The sequence below is a fragment of the Melitaea cinxia genome, chromosome 9 (genome assembly GCF_905220565.1).
Source record: "Melitaea cinxia chromosome 9, ilMelCinx1.1, whole genome shotgun sequence".
NCBI classification, from domain to species: domain Eukaryota; kingdom Metazoa; phylum Arthropoda; class Insecta; order Lepidoptera; family Nymphalidae; genus Melitaea; species Melitaea cinxia.
Window position 1 is genome coordinate 175,019 of NC_059402.1, and position 22,194 is coordinate 197,212.

The 22,194-nt window shown below is 38.6% G+C and overlaps 1 long non-coding RNA gene across 1 annotated transcript; it reads left to right on the top strand.

Moving 5' to 3' along the window:
• Positions 1–1,153: 1,153 nt before the first annotated feature.
• On the top strand, positions 1,154–21,769 carry LOC123656445. Its single transcript, XR_006743540.1, has 3 exons — positions 1,154–1,164; positions 12,578–12,580; positions 21,618–21,769. It is a non-coding gene; the product is annotated as an uncharacterized LOC123656445 (long non-coding RNA).
• The last annotated feature ends 425 nt before the right edge of the window (positions 21,770–22,194 follow it).

Consider the following 22,194-nt stretch of genomic DNA (forward strand, 5'->3'; position numbering starts at 1 on the left):
ATTTACTTGACAATTTTTTCGTCGACCTATTTAATTATTGATATTTACTTTTATTATGATTATCGATATTTGATATTTATTTTTTGAGTAATCTTTGATAACGCGCATTTACTTTACTATTGTTTCATCGTCACGTTGTATTACTTGCCGATGTAATTGAAGTTATTTTTTTTTCGGATACGATTAAACACAATTATAAATGAAAAAAAAAGGATAGCACAAATAAGGTAATCAAGGAAACATTTTTAAAGATAAATATTGGATAGGGACAATTAATCAGAAAGTATAATTTAAATTAATTTCAAAAAATTTACATGAATCATCTATTCAAAATTTAAAATTAACGGAACTGGAAATAAAATGATACCCTTAACTCTTAACTCTTAAGTACTTAAAATGACAGCGTGTTCAAACTAGCTTAAAAGTTGTATAAAAATAAATGCTGTATAAAGTTGTTTGTTACTTGTTTTCATAAAAGTAAATTAAATGTACTTTGGGGAGTGTGCCCTGCAGCTGCACGAGCTCATACCCCCATCTCCTTTCTTCCATCGGACTTCCAGACGTACCGCAGGCTTTCATCCCTACCTGATTGATATACCCTTCATACGTACAAAGCGCTTCGAATCATCTTTTTTAATGCGCACGGCCAGGGAGTGTAATTCCCTACCGGCGTCTGTATTTCCGAGTTCATACATCCCGAACATGTTTAAAGCGCGAGTGAACAGGCTTCTTCTGGGCGAGCTCGCTCCATCTTCGACGTCGTCTCAGCTCTAGAGCTAGGCTCTACCAGCGTCTGTGTTTCCCGCAAGCTATGACCTGGGGATCTTTAAGTCGCGAGTGAATAGGTTACTTCTAGGTAAGCGTGCTCCATCTTAGACCGCATTTTCACTTATCATCAGGTGAAATAGTGGTCAAACGCAAGCCTATCATTGTATAAAAAAAAAGGCTGGTGTCAAGAGTAAGCCCATTATATAACAAATAAAAAAAATACTTTTTAGAACGGTTTCAAAAATCTCCACCACCTTCAGTATATAGTCACCTTACATTTATTCCAACTGTGTGTAGTAGCTTTAGTTAACCGTTCAGGCTATGAATACAATCAACGAATACGACTGTGGTTGACGGACGGACTTAGTAATAGATTTCTGTGAAGGGTATCCTTTGGTTACAGAACACTTAAGACCCACCTCAAGCGTCTCAATCAAATTCAAACAATAATATGAAAATGGGTTTGTAATGCTCTGTGCAATCGTCTAAGCTTTGAAGGTATTTCAAGAAATATCTTAAATTGTTTCTATTCAAAGAGTACAATTGGCCAGTATAAATGGTAAATTTATTATTTTAATACGACTCAGCCAGTGACGTCCCACTGCTGGGCACAGGCATCTATCTCCAGGCAGGAGGTTTATTTTAATATGACAGTCCAAACGACAGCGGTATAAAAGAAAACGTTACGTTTATATATCACAACGAATGCCTCCACTAGCTCACAGCGCTTTAAATATTCATTGTGTTGTAAATAGCGAAACGATTACTACATATATTACACTTAGTTTTATTTTAAACTAACTCGACCCTGCGCGCGTTGCTACGCTTTTTTTCGGTCGTACCAACTCAAAAACCTTTGTGGGCTCATGCACATCACTTTGCTGACAACCATGACACGATCAAATGCATAGTTTACGATTCTATAAAGGGTATACAGACAAACATTCATTTTTATATAAATAGATTACCGTATGTATACCTCGCTTAAGCCTGTAATGTAGTGGGAACTACTGGGCATAGGCCTCTTTCCCCATGTAGGAGAAGGATCAGAGCTTAATCTACCACGCTGCTCCAATGCGGGTTGGCGGATATATTCCTTACTATGAGAACGATCGCTATCAGGTGTACATGATAACAACCGGGACCGACGGCTTCACGTGCTCTCCGAGGCACGGTGGGGATACCCACAAGGACTGCACAAACACCCAGACCACGGCAAACACCTGTATGGCCAATACAAATATTTGTTATGTGCGAGGATCGAACCCGCAACCGCCAGCGCAACAGGCACAATCCATGACTGTGACCGTTGCGCCAACGCGGCGTCCTAGCTATAAACCTTCAATTACTTGCTTCAAAATAAATACGATTGTAAAGCAAGCATTTATTACCCGACTGCCAAGGAAGGGTTATGTTTTTCGCGCGTATCTTGTAAAAAAAAATATTAATACGGTACGGTAAAATATATTAATACTAGATAATATGCAGTCGGAGGCATGAAATTGAAGGATAAGTCAAATCATTCTCGCTTTGTGCATGTCTCCGACTGCATGTTATGTACGACGTTGCATACAGTTTCGAAGGACTACCGTATTAATATATTTAAAATGTACAGCACAAAATGTTTGATATTGTTTCTATTTATTTCGCTGACTTTGTGTGCATATTGAATTTTTATCTTGTTCCAGCTTTTTCAGTTGATTTTCTATTAGTTGTTCTTCACGCAGGCGGGTTTTTTGTTTTTTTTTTTAATTATTATTTTATTTAAACTCAAAATATTATGTTTGGTAAGTGACTTACTAATTACTTTAAAAATGCTACTTTAAATGGCATGTATGAACTTTCTCCGTGTAGAAGAAGGATCTTAATCCACCTTGCTGCTCCACTGCGATTATCAGGTATATCCCTACTACGAGAAATTCAACTTTATAAACCCCCCGGTAAATGATTTAGAAAATCCAAAATAAAAAACATTGACTTCCCCGGCTAAACGACTAAATCCTAACGAATCTATCAGATATGTAACTTTTATCTTTCGATTTAGATCGACTTAACTGTAAGCGCGTGGCACCGCGTCGACTAAACATTTTCCAATAAAAAACACCCACGCCGCACCGCACACGTTCAATCTCCTCTGATTCGAAGACTAAATGCTAAATCCACTGTGATATTGGTTTTATAAAAATATTGAATTGTGTATTTAAATATTAAAAAAACATTTTTTCGTTTTTCACAAGCTACGCCTTTCGATTTCGCCCCTATACATATAATTTCTGATCCCGTGGAAACGTTGACATTAAAAGTAATCTATGTGTTATTCTTGTTCTCCAGTTATTGAGGTGCAAGTTTTATTGCGATAAGTTCAGTCGTAGTTTTTGTGTAAGAGAAAAACATCCATCAGTTCATCCGTCCTCACACACTGTCGCATTTATAATACATACTAGCTGTGCCCGTGACTTAGTCCGCGAAAAAGTAATTGTTCATTTCGCAGACTTATAAAATAAATTAACTTCAAAAATAAAAGTAAGTTAGAAGTTACTCCTTATTACATCAGCTATCTGCCAGTGAAAGTCCTGTCAATATCGGTCCAGCTGTTTCAGAGATTAGCCGGAACGTCTGTTCCGACAGACAGGCAGACAGGAGACAGACCGACAGACAGGCAGACAGACAGACTGACAGACCGACAGACAGGCAGACAGATACAGACAGACAAAAATTGTAAAAAATGTTATTTTGGAATATGTACCATGGAATGGAATATATAGGTAACATATGCGTATAATAAAAAGCTGTTATGTCAATATTACAAACAGACACTCCAATTTTATTTATTTGTATAGATTAGTAGGATTTCTTTACTCGTAATAGAATAATAGTTAATTATAACAATTAGTTTTAAACTCGAAGAACCATATTTTAATTTTTTTTTAATTTTATTCAGTTGAAATGAAGAATGACTTTTTTAAATGAACACTAATAGAGAATAATAATAATACTAATAATTTGATTTATAAACTGGCTATTAAATAATAATTTATATTTCAAAAAAAATTTAAAAAATGTACCCCGGGCAATGTCTCATATAATTTGATATCTTGTATTTCTATCATCATTCGAACCAATTTGAACATACATTTCACCAAAGACATAACATACCTATTTACACACATTAAGACGCATCTGTCAGCTTTTGAAAACTCACATTTGGTCCGCAGATAAACAAAGGAATCACGACGAAAGTAACCGAAACATAAATGATTCTTTTTAAAACTGCTTGTTTTCAACAAAAATAAAACGACTTAAATCTACATCCACATGAATAGACTATACATATTTTTAGTCTGTCTCTAACTGCTCGTCAGCTGATCATATGACAAACACTACGCTTCAGCCTGTAATATCCCACTACTGGGCATAGGCCTCTATCCCCGTGTAGGAGAAGGATCTGAGCTTAATCCATCACGCTGCTCCAATGCGGGTTGGCGGATAATGATGATGGCAAACACTAGAAAATTGAATAAAAAAGGATAATTAATAATAATTTATTAATAATTTAATTCGGACATATGTCCATATTTTTGTTAGTTACTTTTTTCCTAAACTATGTTAGTTTCAACAATTGTGACCAAACAAATTATACCAAATCAAAAATCAATAAAAATAACACAAAAATCAAAATCAATATACTAAAATTCAATCAAACCCAAAATTCAAATTATCACAATTAAAATCGATACACCCACTAAAAAGTTATGATGTAACACATAAGAAATACATTCGAATTAACAACTCCATCCTTTTTTAAGTCGTTTTAAAATAAATAAAAATGAAAATGAAACAACTACTCAGTTCGTAACGTTTCTCGCAGTCCCCGGCATCCGGAGAAAAACAATTTCCGAACTAAATATTACAGAAGTTATAAATCGTCCCGAGAATGTTCTAGACGCTGGATCGGAAAGTATAGCCATTGAGGATGCTGATGTTTTAAAGCCAGTTCTGTATTCCATGTCAGTGTGCTGGTAGAAATAATGGAAGTCTTTTACAATATTGATTACAGTGTAGAGCAATTTCAATATATTCTTGTTACAAATTACTATTGCTGCGTGATTGTACTCGATTGTATGATCTCTTTCTACTGGTTTTTTAACCGACCTCGAAAAAAGGAGAAAGTACTCAATTCGACTGTATTTTTTATGTATACCTCAGGACTTTTATTTTGAAAAGGCAAACAAAATTATACTTCTTTTTAACGGACTTCAAAAAAGGAGGAGGTTACTCAATTCGACCGTATATATATATATATTTTTTTTTTATGTATGTTCGAAAATAACTTCTTCGTTTATGAACCGATTTGGATAATTCTTTTTTTGTTGGAAAGGAGATATTCATAGTTTGTTACCATGATAAGGAAACCAGGATCTGATGATGGGATCCCAGAAAAATCGAGAAAAAATACAAATAATATAAAATACGCATAACTTTTTACTGGGTGCACCGATTTTGATGATTATTTAATTTAATCGAAAGCCCATGTTTATCATGTGGTCACATTTAAATTTCATTGAGATCTGATTACAACTTTTGGAGTAATCTTTGATAATGGGTATTTACTTGACTATTTTTTCGTCTACCTACGTTGTATTACTTATCGATATAATTGAAGTCGTTTTTTTTTTTTCGTTTGCCAGCAAACACAATTATAGGCTCATATATTTGGTTTGTTGGTTCACGTTTTTTAAACGGTTTTATTTAGCTCACCCCGTTTGTTTTATTTTTTATTTATTATTTATTCTTGGGTCAAATTTAGTAATTCAAATTTCACCCTCTTCCTGTCAACCGATTAATCTGAAATTTTGTATACACTTTGGATTTTGGTGACAATACAATTATGTTTATTCATTATCATTATAAATTTAAGATGGCCGCCGCTACAAAATGGCGGATAATTTATGTTTTATTAATCCCATCAATATGGGTATCAAATGAAAGGGCTCAACAAGCAGAATACAATATACTATAAAAAATTGAAATCCAAGATGGCGGCCGCTACAAAATGGCGGATAACGTAGGTTTTATCAATCCCATCAACATGGGTATCAAATGAAAGGGCTCAACAAGCAGAATACAATATACTATAAAAAATTGAAATACAAGATGGCGGCCGCTACAAAATGGCGGATAACGTAGGTTTTATCGATCCCATCAATATGGGTATCAAATGAAAGTGCTCAACCAGTATAATCAATGTATTATATAAAATTAAAATCCAAGATGGCGGCCTCTACAAAATGGCGGATAACTTAGGTTTTATCAATCCCATCAACATGGGTATCAAATGAAAGGTCTCAACAAGTAGAATACAATTTACTATGAAAAATTGAAATCTAAGCTGGCCGCCGCTACCAAATGTCTGATAACAATTTTTTATCAATCCCACCAATATGGGTATCAAATAAAAGGGCTTGACAAGAAGAATACAGTGCACTATACAACCTCAATATTTAAGATGGGCCTTGCAATAATGAAGCACTAAATGAATTAAACAGAATGCGAAATAAAAACTAAAAACTAGAAAATAAAAATAGGTAAAAAAACTTTTTAAGTTAAACGGTTTTATGTTAAACATACATTGCAATGTTTAAGATAAATGTACTAAAAACCAAATAATAATAAAATAGATACAGTCGTGGGAATTATAAACATATGCATAGACTAGACTAAAATAAAACCGTGGGGCACGTCAATTGTCTACAAATTATCGACTTAATGTGCGATAGAAGAATCGTTTAATTCGTCGTTAAAATAGGCAGTTGGCCCGCAGACGGTGAGGAAATTACTTACTATTTTCTTGCTCATGGAAGTTCCAATAGTTATACACTCCATGTAAATAAAAGAGATGTTTCAACTAGTTTATCGTTGGACATTCACACTGCTGGCTGGCGAGGAATCGTTTCACTGCTCGTAGTTTGTCTTTAATCAACAAAATATATGATAAAAGTACTACTCGCTCACCACTATGAAACCCTAAAACTCGCTTATAATCGAGCTTGCTAGCTTGTTTCCACATTCTAGCCCTACTTATCACACGTCCATCGTTGTCGGTTGAACAACTGCCTAATTATAGTGTAACATTACAAAACAAACATTTTAATCAACGATTGTAGACAATTGACGTGCCCCACGGTTTTATTTTAGTCTAGTCTATGCATATGTTTATAATTCCCACGACTGTATCTATTTTATTATTATTTGGTTTTTAGTACATTTATCTTAAACATTGCAATGTATGTTTAACATAAAACCGTTTAACTTAAAAAGTTTTTTTACCTATTTTTATTATACAAGTAGGTCGGCAAATAAGCTTACGGTTCACCTGATGGTAAGCGATTACCGTTGCTTATACATGCACACCAGAAGCATCGCAAGCGCGTTGCCGATCCCACAAATTTGTAGATTTTTTTGGGTAGGTCCGGACCAAAGTCTGAGTCCAAAGACTGAGCGTTTCGACTACAAATACAATTAAAATATATATGTTTAGGCCAAATCGCGCCTTAGAGCGATTGCCTTAGGGTTTAGTTTAACCGTGGCTCTGTCATTTATTACTTACGATTTTGTAATACCATTTCGCTGCGTTAGCGACGCTTTTTTCTGTATGGGCTTCATCGGTGATATCGCCAGGTGGCACGGCCCCCCGCCGTCGCCGTCGCCTGCGCCGCTTAGCGGCGAACAGTCTCGATTCCGCTCTCACGGTAGCGGACGTATCGCTGCTCGATACGGCGAATATAGTCTCGCGTCCGCTCGGCACGGTGTGGCCGTATCGCTGCTCGACGGCCGGCCAGTTACTATTGTTGGACTTATTGTTTTGCGTGTGCCTCGTGGTTTATTAACTGCTTACTTACTTACTTTACTGCTACCGTTTTAATTGCTGTACTTATAACTTAACTGTAAGGTCTCGAGTTCGCTCTGCACGAACGCAATTTTCTGTGTAGCTTTGTGAGAACCCCAATGTTGGGTTTGGACTCTTTGCTGGCGTGACCGCACGCGGTCCTGTGAATATATCTAACGGTTTATTTGGTAACTGTAAATATTTGTTGCTGTGCTTGTGACTGTAACTGCTTGTGTATTTCTTTATAATCAATTCTGTGACCGGGGGTGCCTACTCACTGTCAAAGTCTGGGGGCCTGGGGCCTCCTTTTCGGGGACCGTCAGGACACCTATTTACACTCAACGTCACACCACACCACACGACCTACACACGTTCCCTGGCGATCTTCGACCTCAATAGACCCTAGCTGCCCTTCGAAGGTAAGTGCAATTTCCTTCTTATTTTTCAACCCCTTTTTTGTATTTGATTGCTCACGCCGCATATCCTGATCGCCATAGGTATTCCGTACCCGACCCTAGGCAGTCCGCCGGGAGGTCGCTGATGGGCCCCGACCTCTGAGGCTCTGCTGGACTGGCTAGGGCCGTAACATTTTGGTAGCAGAGCGTGGTTGCCGTAACATTTTGGTAGCAGAGCCCCCCACGCCTTGAGCTGCGTGAGTTTAACTGATAGGGGTTATATTTGTTTAGGGTATTTGTATTTGAGTAGCTTCGGGTAGGTTTAGCCTGTGTGGTACATCCCTGTTTATATATATATATATATTTTTTTTTTTTTTTTTACTGTTTATATTTTTCTTACTGTTATTACTGTAATTATTGCTGTGATTTGTATCTGTATTTTTTATTGCTGTATTGGTTGTTGGAATTTATATCACTGCATTTGTTTATCGTTATATATGATGCCGTCTCACAAGCAACCCAAGGCACCTGCGCTGATAATTCAGGAGCAGCTGCGCTGGGCGGCGCATGCCCACACACTGATCGGGCGCGCCGACCGAGTGTATAATTTAGCGCAGCGGGCGGATCAGGTTCGGGATCGACTGGCCTTGGTCGAGAGCGCATACACTGAGCTTTTGTCTGCGGATGTGGAGAGCGGAGTCAAGGACTCCGCTCGTCGGGATTATGAGCAATTCGTCGACTTCACGGACGACTTGGTTGAGGCAAGGGGCAAGCTGGCGCATGAGGCGCGTGAGAGCCAGATGGAGGGTCTGGCGAAGCTGGAGTCTCCGCGGCGGAAGCCAGCTCAAGCTGAGCTATTAGGTAAGTTGCCCACATTGGACTTGCCCAAGTTCTCGGGTGCTATTGGTGAGTGGCTGGCCTTCATAGGCCTCTTTGATAGCTTAGTCCACGCCCGGGGGGACTTGTCCCTCGGTCAAAAAATGGCGTACCTGGTCTCTTCTCTTGAAGGGGAGGCCCTTGCGGTCGTTGGTCACTTGAAGTTGGCCGACGACTCCTATTTGATCGCAAGAGACCTCCTAGAGAGGAGGTACGCAAACGCCCGGCTACTGGCTGACGAATATGCCCGACAGCTTCTGAATCTCCCGCTACTGACTGACAGGACGAGGCTACGTCAGGATATTATTAATCCTGTCGTAGTCGCGTGCAATTCGCTGAGGCGCCTGGAGCTTCCGGTCGACGAAGGGGCCGGAGGATCTTTTTTGTTGCTCCACCTCGTACTGTCCCGCCTACCCCTCAATCTGCGGATCCATTTTGAGGAGAGGTATGGCGGGGACGGAGCGGATCATATCCCGTCTTTTAGAGACCTGCTGCTCTTTTTAGAGCAACGGTGTAGGCAGGTCGCAAACGCGGCGGGCGCTGCTGGCACCTCCAGGGCATCTGAGGGACTGAACCCGCCCGGGAGGTCATCGCCGACACCGCGGAAGGCAGCTGGAGCTCCTTCCGGAGGGCGCCGCCCTCTCCCTACATATACCGGCCTAGTGGCCAGGGAATCTCCTCCTCCTCCTACTAACTGCAACTACTGCCGCGGGTCGGAGCACCGGGCCGCGGCTTGCCCTAAGCTGCGGGCTAAGCCCGCCAAGGCGAGGCGGAACATAGCTCGCGATCGCCGCTGGTGCTTCTCTTGTTTGGAGCGGCACTTGCAAAGGGACTGTCCGCACCAGCGGCCCTGTCCGCACTGTTCGGGTCCTCATCATGAGGTCTTGTGCCTGGGCCCGTTCAGAGCTCCTCCTCGCGCCCCTTCCGACCGCGCCGCTGCCACGGGCGGGGGCGCTAGTCAGCCCCCTCTGGCGCGTGACGCTTCTCGCTCGCCCACCAACCACTTCGCCCCAGGTTTGAACAGGGGACATTCCCCTGAGCAGTTGGGGGGTCACCCTGTCAGGGGCGGGGGGGTCTGCACCCCCCCTCCTCAGCGGGTCGAGAGAGTGTTCGCCGCCACTCAGCTGTCGTCAAGACCACTGTCTCCTCCCTTAGCTGAGTGGCCGCGACTGGAGCGCCACCCTCTCCCCTTTGGTCGGAGTCGGCGACCTTACCAGGTCCCTAGGACCTCTTATCTGTCCCGGCCCGCTAGGCCGGGGCCCTCTGGTTTCCGGGCCTTTCCGCTTAGCGCTACCTCGCCGCCGGTGGTCGAGTTGTTACCTGACTGCCGCTACGAGGACCCCCGGCGCGAGGACTGGTCCGATGGAGGCAGCTCCAACTAGGTAGCTGCCGCCCTATCTCCAACCACGGCCACCTCCACTGAGCCTTTAAGCTGTCAAACTGTCCTTTTGCAGACAGCCTCAGTGCAGGTGTACAACCCGAAGGGCGACTGTCTAACATCTCGCGCCTTGTTGGACTCGGGTTCACAACATTGTGTGGCCTCTATTTGGTTGGTGGGAAGACTAGGGCTCCCCTGGAGCTCTGAATCACGTCGAATGTTTGGCATCGGAGGCCTGGAGCCTCCCGCTCCTAGGGGAAGAGCTGAATTAATTTGCTGGCCCTGTCTTAGGGCCGACGCACCATCCGGAGCGTCATCTTTAAATGTATCCCGTGCTACAAACTGAAGGCCGCCATTTCTCACCCTATGATGGGCGACTTGCCAGCCGATCGCGTCACTGCCATCCGACCATTCGCTGGAGTCGGAACTAATTTCGCTGGCCCTGTCTTAGTCAAGTCGTCCTGCTTTCGTAACGCGTGCTCACATGGAGCCTACCTGTGCGTGTTCGTGTGTCTCTCCACTAAGGCCGTTCATCTGAAACTTGTAAGTGCCCTCAGCACTGAAGCCTTTGTGGCCGCACTTAGCTGTTTTGTTTTTGCCGTGGGGTCCCTGACCTGATCCGATCCGACCCTGTTTCGTTTACCGATTTGCTCGCGGACATAATGCCCTTCTGTCCGGGACGGGGGATTGTTTAGGCCAAATCGCGCCTTAGAGCGATTGCCTTAGGGTTTAGTTTAACCGTGGCTCTGTCATTTATTACTTACGATTTTGTAATACCATTTCGCTGCGTTAGCGACGCTTTTTTCTGTATGGGCTTCATCGGTGATATCGCCAGGTGGCACGGCCCCCCGCCGTCGCCGTCGCCTGCGCCGCTTAGCGGCGAACAGTCTCGATTCCGCTCTCACGGTAGCGGACGTATCGCTGCTCGATACGGCGAATATAGTCTCGCGTCCGCTCGGCACGGTGTGGCCGTATCGCTGCTCGACGGCCGGCCAGTTACTATTGTTGGACTTATTGTTTTGCGTGTGCCTCGTGGTTTATTAACTGCTTACTTACTTACTTTACTGCTACCGTTTTAATTGCTGTACTTATAACTTAACTGTAAGGTCTCGAGTTCGCTCTGCACGAACGCAATTTTCTGTGTAGCTTTGTGAGAACCCCAATGTTGGGTTTGGACTCTTTGCTGGCGTGACCGCACGCGGTCCTGTGAATATATCTAACGGTTTATTTGGTAACTGTAAATATTTGTTGCTGTGCTTGTGACTGTAACTGCTTGTGTATTTCTTTATAATCAATTCTGTGACCGGGGGTGCCTACTCACTGTCAAAGTCTGGGGGCCTGGGGCCTCCTTTTCGGGGACCGTCAGGACACCTATTTACACTCAACGTCACACCACACCACACGACCTACACACGTTCCCTGGCGATCTTCGACCTCAATAGACCCTAGCTGCCCTTCGAAGGTAAGTGCAATTTCCTTCTTATTTTTCAACCCCTTTTTTGTATTTGATTGCTCACGCCGCATATCCTGATCGCCATAGGTATTCCGTACCCGACCCTAGGCAGTCCGCCGGGAGGTCGCTGATGGGCCCCGACCTCTGAGGCTCTGCTGGACTGGCTAGGGCCGTAACAATATATAACTAGCTGACAAGTGCCCACTTCGTTGGGCGTTAATTATTATTTTTGTGATGCAAACATATAACCTTGTTAAAACTTAAACATATAAAGTTGTCATCTCGCTCGCATTTCTCCGACTTGATGTAGGATAATATTATTATTCACTTTTTTTGAATTTTTTGTTCAATAACAATAAAATATAGCCTATATCCCGTCTAAATAGTGTAGCTTTCTGTTAACGAAAGAATTTTCGTGATCGGGTCAGTATTTGCGAAGATTACCCGCTACAAACAAAAAAGTTAGAAACTTTAGCTCTTTATAATATTAGTGTAGATAAATGTAAATTTAACAAAATAATGTGTTATTCAAGGTAACTCTAACGAATTCTGCGATTTCTGGTTTCGTCTTACTTTAATTGAAGTCATCGAAGCGCCCTTCGAAGGAATTCAATTATCAGAGACTGAAGCTTCGTATTACTTAATTAGTAACCGGCGGCTGGCGGTCATTTCCTGGGGAAAAGATTGATGGATGAAATTAAAGATTAAAACCGTTAGTTTAGGTTGTTATAAAAACACAATATAAGAACACCGCTAAGGATATATTCCCCTCTCTATATTATGTTATTAGTAGAGGAAATATGAGTGAACTCAAAGTGGAGCAAGTCTCTACAATTTTCATGTGAAATCCCACTGTAACTCATATAATAAACTCATATGTCCATAGTAAGATTTACTCCAATATTGGAAGTCCGTACGAAGCAAATACCAGTATGGACGATAAAAAAACTTACCGTAGAAGGTCGATGTTGAACGGATATAAAACACTTGTAGATGAGGATATATTTATTTTAGAATCGCTAGAAGATTTCAAAATGACTCAAACGTGCCGATCGCAGCGGCGTTCACTGGACGACTAACTTAACTACTAACAAATACCTTTAAAATATTACCAAAATAAAGATTTATATTTATATAAAACATTACAGATTATATATACATGGATTACAGATAATATATTGCGTCGCATACAGTTTGATCAAACTCGCGAAAGCTGAATACCGTCAGGGCTACAGCCACTTTCTGCGACCACTGTCTCAAGAGATGTAACATTTTGCAGAAGCGATATATTCCAACATTCTTGTTTCAGTCGCAGTGTTATTTACAAAATGTATTATGAATAAATATTCCACGTTCGTGACTTTCATTTTCATGAATTAGCAAATCCATTACGCTACGCGACTGCTCTACATTGCAATAATTAAAATAGAAATAAAAGATGTACAAAGTGATAAATAAATTAAGATGATTTATTATTCAGTCGTGACTTGACTCTGTTTCGGTACAAAAATTAAAAATAAGTCATTGTTTCCTATAAAACTGACAATCATGGTGGCAGCGCCGGCGTTAGGGTAGGGCGAGTGGGGCGAACGCTCAGGGTGCTGGATATAAAAGGGCACAGTCTACCTTTGTTTTGACCCAATCACTTTTTTTTTTTACAAAAGATTGCAACCTAGAAGGACAACTGTATCCAAATGTATGAAATGGTCTGTGAGTATTATTAACTATACCTATATTGGCTGCTAGTCAGGTGAGGAGTTCTTCTAAGCTTAAGCTTTTGAAAAAACCTATTTGCAATCGACAACAACAATTCAAACAATTATGTAATTATATCCATTGCTTTCTTAATATGGGATTGAATTGTAATCAGGGAGCGCCCTTGAAATCTCACCCAGGGCGGTACTAGTAAATCATGGTAAGAAAGTAGAAAATAGTCTAAATCTAAGTTACCGTTAAGTTAAGTATCGGATATAACAATTAAGTTAACAATTAGTTGACAATTAATCCAATAAAGAAATTTTGGATTAAAAATATAATTATACTGAAAATAGCAATATCTGAATCTCACATAAAACTAAAGAATAAATTTAATAAACTAATTTGAATCAAAATTTGTTACTTTAATATTTGTCATTAAAATTAGTTGTGTGAAGTTGGTTTACGGACGATAGTTTAACGTAACAACGTCATAAAAAAACATCTCCTCGGACGCACAGGCTAATCGAGTGTAAGAGAGATAGATGCGGTGAAAGTGTACAATGGACGTAACGGGACTACGAGTCTTCCTTTTTGTGTATGCAGTCGGCGTTCATCGATTTATTAGACGTCGTCACCTCAAAAATGAAATCAGAATAGTGAATTTCAAAACAATTTTATTTTTAGCCTAAAATAGCCTTCGACAATAACATTTTAATGGATTTTCATAATCTAAATCCGGGCGTTTCATTAAACTTTTAACGCCATTTATTCGTCTATTTATTGAAGCAGAACTTCTTTACGCACGCTTGACTTGGGAAGTAAGCGGGTGAGTGCGTGACACGGGCGTTACAAAAATTTTGATCAGGATAAGTTGGTGAAGATAGAAGAAGAGAGAGTTATGTTTCGTATATTACTGTAGGACCTAAAGAGGTTTTACTTCAGTCGTGTGGTCTAAAGCACAATCGTTTTTTTTTTTAAATAAAAGAATTCGTTTTTCAAATTGTTATTTGTGAAATGGGAACATTTTTCTTTTAATAATAGAATTCGTTTTTCAAATTGTTGTTTGTAAAATGGGAACATTATCATCCTTAACGACATATCTGTATCAAACGAAAGGTAAACTTATTTAAGATATTTCGATGTTAAGAATGGATTTGATTGCTAAATATTCACTCGTTTTGTTTATTAATTTTACATCTATGTTCGACATCGCCTGTCAAGAGATCCCTCACCGACATCTGCTCTCAATTACCGACCGCGAACATTGTAACATTGAACAGAAACATCATATTCTCCTAAGCTCAATAAACTTCACGTCAAAATAAAAACAGACGGGCTCATAATAATTAATCATGTTGTAAATAATCATTAAAATAAGAAATTTAAGCAAGAAATACATTGGGTAATTTGTATTCAAGATGGAGTCTTTACCAGCGGTAGTCAACAGATCTTTGTCCTGTTGGCGCAGTTGATAATGGTAGCACTTTGCTCGATTTCCGATCAGCATGTTTCAAAAATCAAAAATCAAAACCGAATATTATTTTTTTTTAAAAAGTCTTTAAAAGCACTTTTGAATTATCATTTAGCTCCGCAGTTACTTTTTTTTCTTTATTTAAGGAGTTTTAGTCCATAAGGACTACGCCACTCCAGTCCCGCTAGAATCAGTCCAGCCGTTTTAGAGATTAACTGGAACAAAGAGACAGACACACAGACAAAAAGTGTAAAAAAAAATATTTTGGTATATGTACCGTGTACACCCATATTCATTTAGTAAAAAGCGGTTATTTTAATATTACAAACAGACATTTCAATTTTAATACATGTATAGTAATAAGAAATTGTATTTTGGGTGATGGTTGGTATCGAAATCGTATTTAAGTAGGATAAATGATTTGTCAACAACTCGTTTTATCATTAAGTGGATTCAAAAAAAGAATATTTCCGTAAAGTTTTTCAGCCTTTTACAAATAGAAATAAGTATCTGCGCCACACGATTTCACCTGCGTAACTTCCGATCCCGTGGGAATGTCGGGATAAAAAGTAGTCTATTTGCTATTCTAAATCTCCAGCTATCTACGTACTAAGTTTCATTAAAATCTGATTAGTAGTTTTTGCGTAAAAGAGTAACATAGATTCACATGTAATAATAAATAAATAAATAAAATAAAAATTATTATTGATTCACATGTACATACATCTTCTTCACTTGAATATTCGTTCAAATACAATAACGACGAAATAAACAAATTATGAACTACGTGATATACCACGCCACCAACCAAATACGAAGAAAATTCTTATCTAAATATAATATAATTCATTTTGTCGTTCACGAACAAGGAAATATCCCAAGGAACAGATGTTCTGTTGAGAGGTTTCCGTCCGCTTCGTTTCACACTGGCATTACTTTATTCAAGAAACACGTAAGTACTTTTAATTTTGCCATAATTGATTCATATTTTTTTTCTGTATGTACATAATATTATGCGGCACAAACATTTATGGATATACAAGAACTTCCAGTCCCACTTTTGTTTGTAATTGGATTTGTTTAATCATTTTATTCTAAGCATCTATACAGAGGATGTAACACTTGGAAGTACTAACAGTCAATTTGACATGTTAAAAACGACTTCAAAAGAACCCACCTAAATAATCAAAGCAGTTCTGCTAGTAGTCGGTCTCATATTCTACAAACAATAAGCTAAAGTACTGATAACTATTTAGCTATAGTTATAAATATATAATTAAATTAATATTTACGACATACACACATGGTTGTCTGTTCCTAAAGTAAGCAACTTAATGCTTGTGTTATAGGTAACAGACGACTGGTATAGCTACTTTTTTTTCGATATCTATAATATATATAAACGCGAAAGGTCATTCATCACGAAATCTCCGAAACTATAACACCTACAAACTTGAAATTTGGCATTTAGGCTCCTTATAGGAAGTAGACATCTGCTAAGAACGGATTTTACGAAACTCAACCCCTAAGGGGGTAAAATGGGGGTTGGAAGTTTGTATGAGAGTCCCATGTTTTTGACGTAAGAGACTTGAAATTTAAAATGTATGCTCTATAGATGGTGAGAAGGTGTCCAAATACTGTATCTTTAGAACTCAACCCCCTTTTGGGGTTAAAACGGGGGATGGTAGGTTGACTCACTCATCACGAAATCTCCGAAACTATAACACCTACAACCTTGAAATTTGGCAGGTAGGTTCCTTACAGGGCGAAGACATTTTTTAAGAACTGATTTTATGAAATTCGACCCTTAAGGGGGTAAAACGGGGGTTGGAAGTTTGTGTGAAAGTCCCATGTTTTTGAAGTAAGAGACTTGAGATTTAAAATGTATACCTTATAGATGATGAGAAGGTGTCCAAATAATGTATCTTAGAAATCAACTCTCTTTTTGAGTTAAAACGGGAGATGGTAAGTTGACTCACTTATCGCGAAACCTCCAAAACTATAACAGCTATAAAATTGAAATTTGGGAGGTACGTTCCTTATAGGGCGTAGACATCCGTTAATCTAAAGGGATAAAACGGGGGTCGGAAGTTTGTATGAAAGTCTTATGTTTTTGAAGTAAGAGACTTGAAATTTAAAATATATGCTCTATAGATGGTGAGGAGGTGTCCAAATAATGCATCGTAATCTATAAATATAAAAGAGAAAGGTCACTAACTCACTCATCACGAGAACTCAAAAACCGCTGGATGGTCTATCCATCCAGGTTGGACAAAGATAAAATTTGGCACGAAGGTAGATTATAGTTAGCAGATGTCCGCTAAGAACGGATTTTACGATATTCCACCGCTAAGGGGGTTTAATGGGGTTGATAGTTTGTATAAAACATATACAGCCTGAAAATAAAACTAAAAATGTGGTGTATAGAGAGGTTTTATAAAAATAACTATTAAATTATACTAAATTGTGCCTTTTAAAAAGTTACTCAGTTTGATAAGCATTTCAAGTGACTGAAACAAAAAAATAATTTGCGTTAAACAACTTGATGGTAATGCATATCTTCATAACCACGCGGACGTAATCGCGGGCAACAGTTAGTGTATTATAAAACAAAGTCCCCAAAAGTGTATGTGACCGATTTGCTCAAAACGGATTTTCATGCGGTTTCACCATTGGAGAGAGGGCTAATAGGAAGGTTTACGGAACCGCTAAGCCGATTTTGATGAGAGTTTAACTATAATTTTACCAGGAAAACTTTGTGACACACTAATTTCAACGCGGGCGAAGCTACGGGCACAGCTAGTACATACATATAAATAATACACATATAAATAAATATACCTTGACACTTTGTAAGAACGCAAGTGTCACTTATCTAACCTAATCTCTAATTAAATACCTAATTGGTAATTGAAGTGAAGACGTCAAACGTTTGCGACGTATTCGAGTTATTCCCACAAAATTAATCAACAAAGCCTCACCTGTTGCGATCGTGTGTCGTCGTGAGGTCGTCTCGTCGTCGTGTCGGCGCGCGTCGGTCTGGAACGAGTCGTCAATTAGCGAGCGAGCAATCACAAAGTGCGGTTTGGAACTAATTGACTGAATGTAGGACTTTGCAGCCTCATGTCATAATACAGATCTTGTCAGCTCTGCTTCAATTAAATCAGTAGCTTTACAAGCACCGTTTTACTTGTAATTATTTGCTGGAGGAAGGGTTTGATTGCACGAGATTTTAATTGTTAAGCAGTTTACTTTTAGATCTTTTTTATTGTTATTAATGTACTAGCGACCCGCCCCGGCTTCGCACGGGTGCAATGCTGATACTAAATATACTACAGAATGTCTTTATTTATAGTGTGAAGCTAGCTTATAGCATGGTTATTAACATAATAACAACATTCAAATATACGTCGTTAGATTACACGTTGGTACAGAATGCGTTGAAGAAATAAAGGTTCACTGCTCGTTCCCCGTAGGTGATAGCGTGATATTATGTAGACTATATGTTGACCCGACTTCTTAATAATATTCGTGCCAAATTTGAAGTAAATCCATGCAGTACTTTTTGAGTTTATCCCGGACATACATACAGACAAACAGACAAAAATTCTAAAAACTATATTTTTGGCTTCGGTATCGATTGTAGATCACACCCCAAATATTTTTTTAAAAAAATATTCAAATTCAAATATACAGTTTTGACTTTCCTACCATTTTATTATATGTTATAGATCGGGTACATTAAATCAATATAAATCAAGAATAGATTGTTTAGCTGTATTTAAATGTTGGTTTTTTAATTAATATTATATTTGCCATAATGCCAAATGATAAGTTTAAACATTTTAATTTAGGTATATATGTATATGAAGGCGTTGTCTTCAGTACCTATTCAATAAGAATGGATGCAATTTGTCACTTTAATACGCTGATGCGGGACGGTGGCCGGACAACGATGTGTTTTTGAGAGACTGTTGCATAAAATATCAAATGAAATATAATTATTGAAGAAAGTTGATAATAAAAGAGTTATCATTCCATTATTCGGTAATGTCGGCTCCTGATTGTTTTATATATTTTAAATTTTACATAAAGTTGCGAAGTTATAACTAACCTAATTCGACTAAAATATTAATTAAACTAATTAATCAATTTAGCTTGAGCCGACATGCAAAGATAAGTAGAATAATACTTTGCTTACAATTCATACGACTACAATAGCAACTTCAGACGGATCGACAATGCAAGGACCTTACAATAATGCTTTCACTACTAAAGACGTGACCATATACATTGGTTGGTGCTCACAGAAACTACTTCAATAAACGTCACCAAGCAACCGGAGCGCTACAACTAATCTCTGTCACGTTATAATGTAACTCTCAACTATTATGCGCTGTGTGACAGGAAACATGTTCTGAATTCAAGTGACAGACCATTTTAATCTGAACTAAAGTGTAAATTATTAAGTTATTCGGGTGGATGATAAAACTTATTTGAAAATAAGGTAGTCTTGAATATTGCTAAACATATAATTATTTGGTATGTGGTTTTGTCGAATGTTGAATAAATATTAAATACTAGTTTGGCGCACTGCTTCCTAGTTACAATTGCTTGTCACGTTTTGAAATTAATATTAATAAATAATATAACTTGCTGTGTGGTTACGGCATTAAGAATATAACCACCCTCTCTCTTCCCGTGGGTGTCGTAAGAGGCGACTAAGGGATAACACAGTTCCACTACCGCCTTGGAATTTAAAAAACCGACCGATGGCGCGATAACCATCCAACTGCTGGCTTTGAAATACACAGGCCGAAGACGGACAGCAGTGTCTTCGGTGCGACAAAGTCAGCCGCGGTCACCGACCCGCCTGCCCAGCGTGGTGACTATGGGCAAAACACATGAATCCACTCCATTTTTGGCGCGCACTGGTGGAGGCCTATGTCCAGCAGTAGGCTGTATTAGAGTGAAGTTAGTGAAATAATATAAAATTTGTAAAAAAGTTAGGAAGTAGTTACCATTTCTAGGATAAGTGAAAAAATTCTCATTTTTTTTTTCTAGTTTTTAATATAACTATTTTATTTTTATTTTTAGATGCATCGAGTCCTTTCATCAAGAAACAATAAAGAAGATCTTATCTAAAATGGTCATTTTAAGAACCATTCGTTTGTGTTTGTTTGTGTTTGTGTTGGGCTCGATTTTCCGCATTTAGACGCAAAGGTGGTCCATTATGCGTGAAAGAACCATACGTTAGGTACTGTATATTTCACGGCTTTTTTTTTTAGTTTTTTCGTAAAAGTGATGATTCCGTAAAACAGTTGAATCAGTAGCAAGTCTACGGTTATCGCTGTATCGTCTGACGCTTACGGACCCTCCATAAAACATGGACATCAGCTGTGCTTATGGTCGAGGGGTTGTACAAACTATCGGAAAAACATTCCCAAAGATAAATATCAGTATTTTGCTTGCTATTCATTTTTTAACATCCCGTGATGATCGACATCAAATATATTCAGATATGTCACAGGCAGAGTTTCCACGTCATAACCAATGTCACTAAGTTCACAAAGGCGAATTATTTAGTATTAATATTTTATAGCTACTTTTTATAATATTAATGACAATGATTAAGAATTATTATTAAGAATTATTATATCATTGTTACATTACATACATATACATATATAAAACTACATAACACCGGTCGAGGGTCGATGTGGACCCTGGATGTCGCTAACAATCCTCTCTTTCACATAGCATTGTCATAGAATATTTTACAGTACATAATATGTTTATCATCGTTACGAAAAGCCCTTGTCTATCGTTCTCCGTATTAAATAGTTTATTGATCCGACTTCAAGACATAATTTAAAGGTCTGAAGGCCCTGGGGTAACGTGGGGGGGGGGGGGGGTCGTTGCTCCTGTAAAAATTGTTTCATTCGAAAAAGAGAGCGATTCTTTTAATAGTTTAACAACTTGTCGTAACCAAACAAACTACGTTTAACTATAATGAAAATAATATAAATACATTATTTTTAATACTTGAGAATATTATTTGTGTAAGATGACTCCTGGTTCGGGGGTAGTGTCGGCAACGCGCTTGCAATGCTTGTAGTGTTGCAGACGTCTATAAGTTACGGTAGTCACTTACAATCAGGTGAGTCGTACGCTTGATTTTCAAACTAGTTGTACTCACTATAAAAGCTCTATAAAAGCAGATTAACATTTTAATTACCTTAATACTATAAGAGTCAGATACTATTAACATCATTCAGCTCTTCCTCATTTTACAAATTGGTCTCTTAAGAAACTAATTAAACATGTACGGAAGGCGATGTTTAATGTCAGGAGTAACGTTTCAGCGTTCAGGACCCTCCGCGGTTAATTAGCTTAATAAGAGTCCGCTCGGCCCGCGCCACTGCGTCTCTTTATAACTTGTTGATTGTAAAATCATAATTGTTTATTCTCATTGTAGTTCAATTACAAAAATACATTGAGTATTATTTATTTATTTATTCATTTATTAAACAATATTTTCAAGTAATGAGTAAATAATTATATATATATTTTTTAAGTGAAGACTTAATATGTAATTTTAATTAATTAATAGATAATACCCCCACAGTGGAGCAGCTTGGTGCGTTAAGCTTCGACCCTACTCCTCCATAGAAAAAGATGTCGATGACCAGCACGGCTGCCCAATTTCAAAACACAGTAAGTAGCAAAAATAAAATTATTGGAATATATCAATCGAATCATATTCACACGACTCCATTGGAACGTAAAATGCAAAAAAACCGATTTCGCAAAATTTGTCCCTTACTATGTTTTGAAATTGGGCAGCCGAGCAGTGGTCTGAAACATACAATGCACAAACGCTATCGTATAGAACACGCCATTACATTTTTAATTTACATCGACTAATAATAAAATAATTAACGTAATCGAAGCCAGTTAAATACTCATTGTCAGGTATAACATAAAACTTCTCGTCAGACATTTGACTCTGAATGGGTCCGTCGTGTAGCCCAGCAATAGCAATATGAATAATCGAAAACGATACAATCAATAAAAAGCTATGAGGTAACTGATAAAAAGTCGATCAGAGAACGTCTTCTATTTTTGAAATCGGTTAAAACTTACATTACAAAATGGTTTCTTAATATTTATCTGATATAAGTAATTTTTACTACAACTGAGAAGGACAACAAAGTAGCGTTTGCAGCAACTGGCTGTAGTGCTTGCTTGCTTGCGTGCTTGTTTTCA